At 38.4% G+C, this 9,982-nt stretch overlaps 1 long non-coding RNA gene across 1 annotated transcript; it reads left to right on the plus strand.

Moving 5' to 3' along the window:
* Positions 1-283: 283 nt before the first annotated feature.
* On the plus strand, positions 284-9,003 carry LOC127943296 (uncharacterized). The gene is made up of 3 exons (XR_008149621.1): positions 284-1,299; positions 4,000-5,170; positions 7,129-9,003. It is a non-coding gene; the product is annotated as an uncharacterized LOC127943296 (long non-coding RNA).
* The last annotated feature ends 979 nt before the right edge of the window (positions 9,004-9,982 follow it).

Raw genomic sequence — 9,982 nt, forward strand, 5'->3', positions numbered from 1 at the left:
TGCAATACAAAAGTTGTTTGGATTGATGAGATTTATATGTGTACCGAGTTTCATTCGTCTACGAGCAAGAATGTATGATATATGGCCCTCCATATTCCAGGGGGCGCTGTAGAGCCCCTGTGCCACGCCCGTGTATCAGTCTCTGCCCGGCCCTAATGGCCGCAGGTTCCAATCTGTGTGCCAATTTTCAAGATTTTTAAGCACGTTAAGGGCCCCAAAAGCCCCCGAGACGTTGGAAAAAAATAATAATAATAATAATAATAAAAAATAATCCTAAGGAAAACAATAGGCCTCTCGCCCTTTGGGCTTGAGCCCTAATAATTAAAGCTGCAAGCAGCGATGAACGGGCCCTCGCACCCGGGCTCACCGGCAGCGAGTGGCTTTAGTTAATAGGTGAACGGTGAGAAATATGCGTTTAAACTCATAAATATAAGTAGAATATATCAATGTTTATTCCATATATGTGCCAATCTTCCTGTTGCCAGCAGGTGGCGCTATCATTATAGTGGAATATTGGCCTTCAGATGAGTTCAGGGCAGGACTTTTGTCGAACATGTGAGGTTTGGGGAGGATTGGACATTTTATGCCTGAGTTACAACAACATCCTATTTCATGGCGAAACATCAAAATTTGTCAGGCCGCCATGGACACGCCCTTTAACGAAACCTCAAGATCTTCGCAATTTAAGATCGCAAAAGGCTTTAGATTACACTGACCAAGTTTGGTGTTGATCTGAATAAATCTCTAGGAGGAGTTTGCTAAAGTGCAACCCCTGAAAATGGCAAAAACAACGCCAATTGTGCAGAGAAAATTCTAAATAACTGACTTCCTGTTGGGATTCGGATTTTGTACCAAGAGACTTTTTCGTAGATATTGGTGTGTTACATGTGTGTACCGATTTTTGTACATGTACATGAAACATAGCTCGAGACGCACTCCGTTGAAAGTGAATACGCACTCCGTTGAAAGTGTATAGGTGGCGCTATCGAGCCATTTTGCCACACCCGATGGAATATCGGCCTTCAGATCTGTTCAGGCCAGGACCCTTATCACACATGTGAAGTTTGATCAAGATCGGACATTTTATGCCTGAGTTATAACATCTTTTATTCCCATGGCGAGACATCGAACTTCGTCACGGCGCCATGGACACGCCTTTTAACAAAAACTCAAGATCTTCACAACTAAACATCACACAGGTCTTTAGATTAGACTGACCACAAAAAAGACATTGATGTCATCAAATTTCTAGGAGTAGTTTGTCACAGTGTAAAATATGTCACTTCCTGTTGCCAATAGGTGGCGCTATGACTATAACTGAATATGGGCATGTAGATCTGTTCAAGTCAAGAGTCTCATCCAACATGTGAAGTTTGGGGCAGATTGGACATTGTATGTTTGAGTTACAGCAACTTCCTTTTTCATGGCGAAACATCGAAATTTGTCAGGCCGCCATGGACACGCCCTTTAACGAAACCTCAAGTCCTTCGCAATTTAACATCGCAAATGGCTTTAGATTACACTGATCAAGTTTGGTGTTGATCTGAATAAATCTCTAGGAGGAGTTTGTTAAAGTACAACCCCTGAAAATGGCCAAAACAACACTAATTTTGCAGAGAAAATTCGAAATAACTGACTTCCTGTTGGGATTCAGATTTCGTACCAAGAGACTTTTTCGTAGATATTGGTGTGTTACATGTGTGTACCGATTTTTGTACATTTACGTGAAACATAGCTCGAGGCGCACTCAGTTTAAAGTGTATACGCACTCCGTTGAAAGTGTATAGGTGGCGCTATCGAACCATTTTGCCACACTCAATGGAATATTGGCCTTCATATCTGTTCAGGCCAGGACCCTTATCACACAAGTGAAGTTTGGGCAAGATCGGACATTTCATGCCTGAGTTATAACATCTTTTATTCCCATGGCGAGACATCGAACTTCATCACGGCGCCATGGACACACCTTTTAACAAAAACTCAAGATCTTCACAACTAAACATCACACAGGTCTTTAGATTAGACTGACCACAAAAAAGACATTGATGTCAAAAATTTCTAGGAGTAGTTTGTCGCAGTGTAAAATATGTAACTTCCTTTTGCCAATAGGTGGCGCTATGACTATAACTGAATATTGGCATGTAGATCTGTTCAGGTCAAGAGTCTTATCCAACATGTGAAGTTTGGGGCAGATTGGACATTGTATGTCTGAGTTACAGCAACTTCCTTTTTCATGGCGAAACATCGAAATTTGTCAGGCCGCCATGGACCCGCCCTTTAACGAAACCTCAAGTCCTTCGCAATTTATTATCGCAAATGGCTTTGGGTTACACTGACCAAGTTTGGTGTTGATCTGAATAAATCTCTATGAGGAGTTCGTTAAAGTACAACCCCTGAAAATGGCAAAAACAACACCAATTTTGAAGGGAAAATTCAAAATAACTGACTTCCTGTTGGGATCCGGATTTCGTACCAAGAGACTGTTTTGTAGGTATTGGAGTGTTACATGTGTGTACCAATTTTTGTACATGTACGTGAAACATAGCTCGAGGCGCACTCCGTTGAAAGTGTATAGGTGGCGCTATAGAGCCATTCTGCCACACCCAGTGGAATATTGGCCTACAGATCTGTTCAGGCCAGGACTCTTATCACACATGTGAAGTTTGGGGAAAATCGGACATTTTATGCCTGAGTTATAACATCTTTTATTCCCATGGCGAGACATCGAACTTCGTCGCGGCGCCATGAACAAGCCTTTTAACGAAAACTAAAGATCTTCACAACTGAACATCGCACAGGCCTTTAGATTAGACTGACCACAAAAAAGACATTGATGTCATAAAATTTCTAGGAGTAGTTCGTCGCAGCGTAAAATATGTCACTTCCTGTTGCCAATAGGTGGCGCTATGACTATAACTGAATATGGGCATGTCAATCTGTTCAGGTTCGGAGTCTCATCAAACATGTGAAGTTTGGGGCAGATTGGACATTGTATGTGTGAGTTATAGCAACTTCATTTTTCATGGCGAATCATCGAAATTCGCCAGGCCGCCACGGACACGCCCTTCAACGAAAACTCAAGATCTTCGCAATTTAACATCGCAAAGGTCTTTAGATTAGGCATACCAAATTTGGTGTTGATTTGAAGAACTCTCTAGGAGGAGTTCGTTAAAATACAACACATGGAAATGACCAAAATTACACAAAATATGCTCATAATATTAAAAATAACCGACTTCCTGTTGGGTTTAGAATTTCGCTCCAACAGTCTTTTTTGTAGGTATTGGTGTGTTACATATGTGTGCCAATTTTCATGCATGTACGTGAAACATAGCTGGAAGGCTGTTGATTTTCTTGGTATAGGTGGCGCTGTCGAGCCATTTTGCCACACCCTCTTCTGAATCCTATATTAGACGAAAATTTTCACCAGGTTTGACGCGTGTGCAAAGTTTCATGACTTTTTGAGCATGTTAAAGCCCTCAAAAATGCGATTCATTCGGGAGAAGAAGAAGAAGAAGAATAATTAAAGCTGCAAGCAGCGATGAACGGGCCCTCGCACCCGGGCTCACCGCCATCGTGTGGCTTTGGTAAAAAGGTAAACGTTGAGAAATATGCATTTAAACTCATAAACATAAGTGCAATATATCAAAGTTTATTCCATATGTGTGCCAATCTTCCTGTTGCCAGCAGGTGGAGCTATCTTTATAATGGAATATTGGCCTTCAGATGTGTTCAAGCCAGGACCCTTATCACACATGTGAAGTTTGGGCAAGATCGGACATTTTATGCCTGAGTTAAAACATCTTTTATTCCCATGGTGAGACATCAAACTTCGTCATGGCGTCATGGACACGCCTTTTAAGAAAAACTCAAGATCTTCACAACTAAACATCACACAGGTCTTTAGATTAGACTGACCACAAAAAAGACATTAATGTCATAAAATTTCTAGGAGTAGTTTGTCACAGTGTAAAATATGTAACTTCCTGTTGCCAATAGGTGGCGCTATGACTATAACTGAATATTGGCATGTAGATCTGTTCAGGTCAAGAGTCTTATCAAACATGTGAAGTTTGGGGCAGATTGGACATTGTATGTCTGAGTTATGGCACCATCATTTTTCATGGCGAATCATCAAAATTTGTCAGGCCGCCATGGACACGCCCTTTAACAAAACCTCAATTCCTTCGCAATTTAACATCACAAAGGGCTTTAGATTACACTGACCAAGTTTGGTGTTGATCTGAATAAATCTCTAGGAGGAGTTCGTTAAAATACAACCCCTGAAAATGACAAAAACAACACCAATTTTGCAGGGGAAATTAAAAATAACCGACTTCCTGTTGGGATTCGGATTTCGTACCAAGAGACTTTTTTGTAGCTATTGGTGTGTTACATATGTTTACCGATTTTCGTACATGTACATGACATGTAGCTCGAGGCGCACTCCATTGAAAATGTATAGGTGGCGCTATCGAGCCATTTTGCCACACCGAATGGAATATTAGCCTCCAGATGTGTGCAGGTCAGTACTCTTATCAAACATGTGAAGTTTGGGCAAGATCTGATATTTTATGCCTGAGTTACAACAACTTCTACTCCCATGGCGAGACATCGAACTTTGACATGACGCCATGGACACGCCCTTTAACGAAAATTCAAGATCTTCACAATTTAACATCGTACAGGCCTTTAGATTAGACTGACCACAAAAAATACATTGATGTCATAAAATTTCTAGGAGTAGTTCTTCGCAGCGTAAAATATGACACTTCCTGTTGCCAATAGGTGGCGCTATGAATATAACTGAATATGGGCATGTCAATCTATTCAGTTTCAGAGTCTTATCAACCATGTGAAGTTTGGGGCAGATTGGACATTGTATGTCTGAGTTATAGCAACTTCATTTTTCATGGCGAATCATCGAAATTCGCCAGGCCGCCACTGACACGCCCTTCGACGAAAACTCAAAAGCTTCGCAATTTAACATCGCAAAGGCCTTTAGATTAGGCATACCAAATTTGGTGTTGATCTGAATGAATCTCTAGGAGGAGTTCGTTAAAATACAACGCATGGAAATGACAAAAATGACACAAAATTTGCTCATAATATTAGAAATAACCGACTTCCTGTTGGGTTTCGGATTTTGCTCCAAGAGACTTTTTTGTAGGTATTAGAGAGTTACATGAGTATACCGATTTTCATACATGTACATGAAACGTAGCTCGAGGCGCACACCGTTGAACGTGTATAGGTGGCGCTGTTGAGCCATTTTGCCACACCCACTTCTGAAACCCACATCAGACATAAATTTTCGCCAGTTCTGAGGTGTGTGCAAAGTTTCATGACTTTTCGAGCATGTTTAGGCCCTCAAAAATGCGATTCATCTTAGAGAAGAAGAATAATAATAATAATAATAATAATAATAAACGGAGCAATTCCAAGAGGGTCCTCACACCATCGGTGCTCGGGCCCTAATAATTAAAGCTGCAAGCAGCGATGAACGGGCCCTCGCACCCGGGCTCACCGCCATCGCGTGGCTTTAGTAAAAAGGTGAACGTTGAGAAATATGCATTTAATGTCCTAAATATAAGTGGAATATATCAAAGTATATCCCATATATGTGCCAATCTTACCGTTGCCAGCAGGTGGCGCTATCATTATAATGGAATATTGGCCTTCAGATGTGTTCAGGCCAGGACTCTTATCAAACATGTGAAGTTTGGGGAAGATTGAACATTTTATGCTTGAGTTACAACAACTTCTCTTGCTGTGGCAAGACATCAAATTTTGTCATGGCGCCATGGAAACGCCCTTTAACAAAAACTCAACATCTCCAAAAGTTAACATCGCACAGGCCTTTAGATTAGACTGACCACAAAATATATGTTAATCTCAAAAAAATTATATGAGTAGTTTGTCGCAGCGTAAAACATGTCACTTCCTGTTGCCAATAGGTGGCGCTATGACTATAACTGAATGTGGGCATGGAGATCTGTTAAGGGCAGAAGTTTTATCTAACATGTGAAGTTTGGGGCAGATTGGACATTGTATGTCTGAGTTACAGCAACTTCCTTTTTCATGGCGAAACATCGAAATTAGTCAGGCCGCCATGGACACACCCTTTAACGAAATCTAAAGATCTTCGCAATTTAACATCGCAAAGGGCTTAAGATTACACTGACCAGGTTTGGTGTTGATCTGAATAAATCTCTAGGAGGAGTTCGTTAAAGTACAACCCCTGAAAATGGCAAAAAAAACGCCAATTTTGCAGAGAAAATTCTAAATAACCGACTTCCTGTTGGGATTCGGATTTCGTACCAAGATACTTTTTTGTAGGTATTGCTGTGTTACATGTGTATACCGATTTTTGTACATGTACGTGAAACATAGCTCGAGGCGCACTCTGTTGAAAGTGTATAGGTGGCGCTATAGAGCCATTTTGCCACACCTGATGGAATTTTGGCCTTCAGATGTGTTCAGGCCAGGACTCTTATCACACATGTGCAGTTTGGGGAAGATCGGACATTTTATGCCTGAGTTATAACATATTTTATTCCCGTGGCGAGACATCGAACTTCGTGACGGCGCCATGGACACGCCTTTTAACGAAAACTCAAGATCTTCACAACTTAACATCGCACAGGCCTTTAGATTAGACTGACCACAAAAAATACATTGATGTCATAAAATTTCTAGGAGTAGTTCATCGCAGTGTAAAATATGTCACTTCCTGTTGCCAATAGGTGGCGCTATGACTATAACTGAATATGGGCATGTCAATCTGTTCAGGTCAGGAGTCTCATCAAACATGTGAAGTTTGGGGCAGATTGGTCATTGTATGTCTGAGTTATAGCAACTTCCTGTTTCATGGCGAATCATCGAAATTCGCCAGGCCGCCACGGACACGCCCATTAACGAAAACTCAAAAGCTTCGCAATTTAACATCGCAAAGGCCTTCAGATTAGGCATACCAAATTTGGTGTTGATCTGAATGAATCTCTAGGAGGAGTTCGTTAAAATACAACGCATGGAAATGACAAAAATGACACAAAATTTGCTCATAATATTAGTAATAACCGACTTCCTGTTGGGTTTCGGATTTTGCTCCAAGAGACTTTTTTGTAGGTATTGGAGAGTTACATGTGTATACCGATTTTCATACATGTACATGAAACGTAGCTCGAGGCGCACACCGTTGAACGTGTATAGGTGGCGCTGTTGAGCCATTTTGCCACACCCACTTCTGAAACCCATATCAGACGTAAATTTTCGCCAGTTCTGAGGTGTGTGCAAAGTTTCATGACTTTTCGAGCATGTTTAGGCCCTCAAAAATGCGATTCATTTTGGAGAAGAAGAATAATAATAATAAATATAGCTGCAAGCAGCGATGGCGGGCTCAAGCCACCAATGCCATCGCCACCCCGGTGGCATCAGGTAAACTGTGCCCAGCGGGCACATGCATTCACAATATCCCTCTGGCAGTGAAGTTTTAAGGGATATGGCAGTTAAAGGGTTAATCCGAATCATCTAGACTTTAAAATCACATTCATATATAACTTTAGTAACACTTTACAATAAGATTTCATTTATAAACATTATGTTAACATGAATAATATTTATATAGAATTCATTCATGTCAGTTAATATTCCAAACTTAAACATTAAAACATTGTTTTATTGTGATTTTTTTCCAAGCACATTTTACCAATTCCAAACCATATCAATCTTAATAACTACCATTATTTTTTATTTAATCATTTATGAGTGCTATACAATAGTCCAGGAAAGCTGGAAGAGAAAAACTCCTTATATTCATGTGTGCAGAATTATTAGGCATGTTTTCTTTTACAGATGAAATGCGCTAAAAAAGAGTTTTAACTCAAACTGTTTTAACTCAAAGTCGAAATTATGAAATACCCATGAGAAATATCAAACACAAATGCAATACAGAAATGGATAAATTAAGACTTGACCATTGTACAAAAATGCTGACAGGGTCATGAGGTCAGAAAAGAAGAAGAAAAAACAGGTTAAGAAGAACTGACAAAAAGAATTGCAAAATAATTAGGAATTAATGTGAAGATTAATTTTTAGTCAATTTTGCAAGACAGACTTTCAGGAAAGGAGGTGGAATAAAAATGAGCTCCTAAATCTTAATCCCGGATTCTGGAAGATATATTCCTCAAACCATCGGACAAGAGGAGGTGGTGCTGGTCCTTCACGAGTCACTCTAATCTGTTCATAAAGCCTATATATAAAGTCTTAATATATAGTATTTCACAATACTTCATGGTATTCTAATTAAATCATTTTTTGGAATCTTAGATCTCTCAGAACCTGACACATTGTAATTCTGAGACTCCAGGAAAGTGTCAGTTCTGTAAAATGTTGGCACTGGAGACTAAATGCTCCCTGATAGTTTCACACCTAATTCACTTAACACACACACACACACATACACACACACATTACCCACAGTGACAGAGGGACAGAGTGACATCAGATGTATGATAGTTTTTTAATTTTCTATCATCCATATAGTGTTGTATAGTCATGAAACTATGCATATTTCCTCAGAATGACTTGTCTTCTATGTGTATATTTTTTTAAGTGTTTAGAAGCTGCACTTAAAAAAAATAAAAGACATTTACTGGTTACTTTTTTACTGTTATTTCAAAAAATCACCATGACAAAACCATTCAAGCTATTCAAAATTAATTCGCACCTGTTCTGTAAGATAAATTCTTTAAACAGTGGTAAAAGAGGATGTGGTGCTGATCCTTCAAGAGTCACTCAAAACATATCTGTCCATAAAGCCTATAAAGAACTATTCTTAATATACAGTTCACAATACTTCAGCTTGTTATTCTAATTATGTGAGGGTTATTTTATCAGTAAAATACATAAAATACATATTATTTTTCTTTGAAAGATTTCTATAAATGATTTAAATCATACTTGTTTCTACAATAATTATTTAAAAGTAATCCTATAGCACCATCTGGTGGCCATTATTGGTACTAAGAATTGCAAGCTTGATTTATATGTTTTGATAGTTTTAATTTTATGCTGGCTCTTGAAAATGATAAAGCTATGAAACTTACTGTGCTTCCTTCAAATGATGACTTCTACCTATATAAAAAAATATGAAGAGTTGTAATTAAAAATTTTAAAGATATAGTAAAATAACTATTGTATTTTTTTATGTTACTTTAATAAATCGCTATGGCCACACCATTTAAGGTATCCTAAACCCATTCGAAATTTAACATCTTCAGTATATGGCTTCATGTTAAAACAGTTTGGTGTGAACTACTTGTGTCTTCTTGGAGGAGAATGAATTCATTTACAGCCTGAGTTTATCATAAATCCACAATAACATTTCTGAGTTCTGTATCAATCTGTGTTGTTGTTTGTTTATTTTAATTTTTTTTATTTTTCATAGGAAGATAACTGACCCTTTACTCTCCTTTTTAATAAATGTGCTTATAAAACCAAGAACAAGCTATTTATAGCTGTATTTATAAACTGCTTACTAATGACTATTAATATTGGGACAAGGCTTTATAAAGCATGAACTGACTATTTACTAATGAGTGCAGTTATTATAAAGTGTTATCAATGCATTTGCTAATCTTAACAAATTAGACATTATTTTACAGTGTTATCAAATCCTTAAATGATTTGTAAGTGTTTTGTAATGATTTTATTGACCTACAAGCATTTGTGAAAGTTCTGCTTGCATTACAGCTTAGTCTTGATCTGTGAGCTGAACAGATTTACGGTTACATCCATGAGATTATGTAAATTCAAATAAATATCATGTCACAGGATGTCAGAGGTCAGTATCAAATGAGTTTGAAATTATTATCTGCAGCACAAATAAGGTTTTTTAGGATTTTAAAAAAAAACCTAAAACTGTCAGAAAAGGATAAGGCCTAAGATTTCTATGTGAGTGGCTAAATTTATTTGTTTTTAT

The sequence above is a fragment of the Carassius gibelio genome, chromosome A22, assembly GCF_023724105.1.
Source record: "Carassius gibelio isolate Cgi1373 ecotype wild population from Czech Republic chromosome A22, carGib1.2-hapl.c, whole genome shotgun sequence".
Classification (NCBI taxonomy): domain Eukaryota; kingdom Metazoa; phylum Chordata; class Actinopteri; order Cypriniformes; family Cyprinidae; genus Carassius; species Carassius gibelio.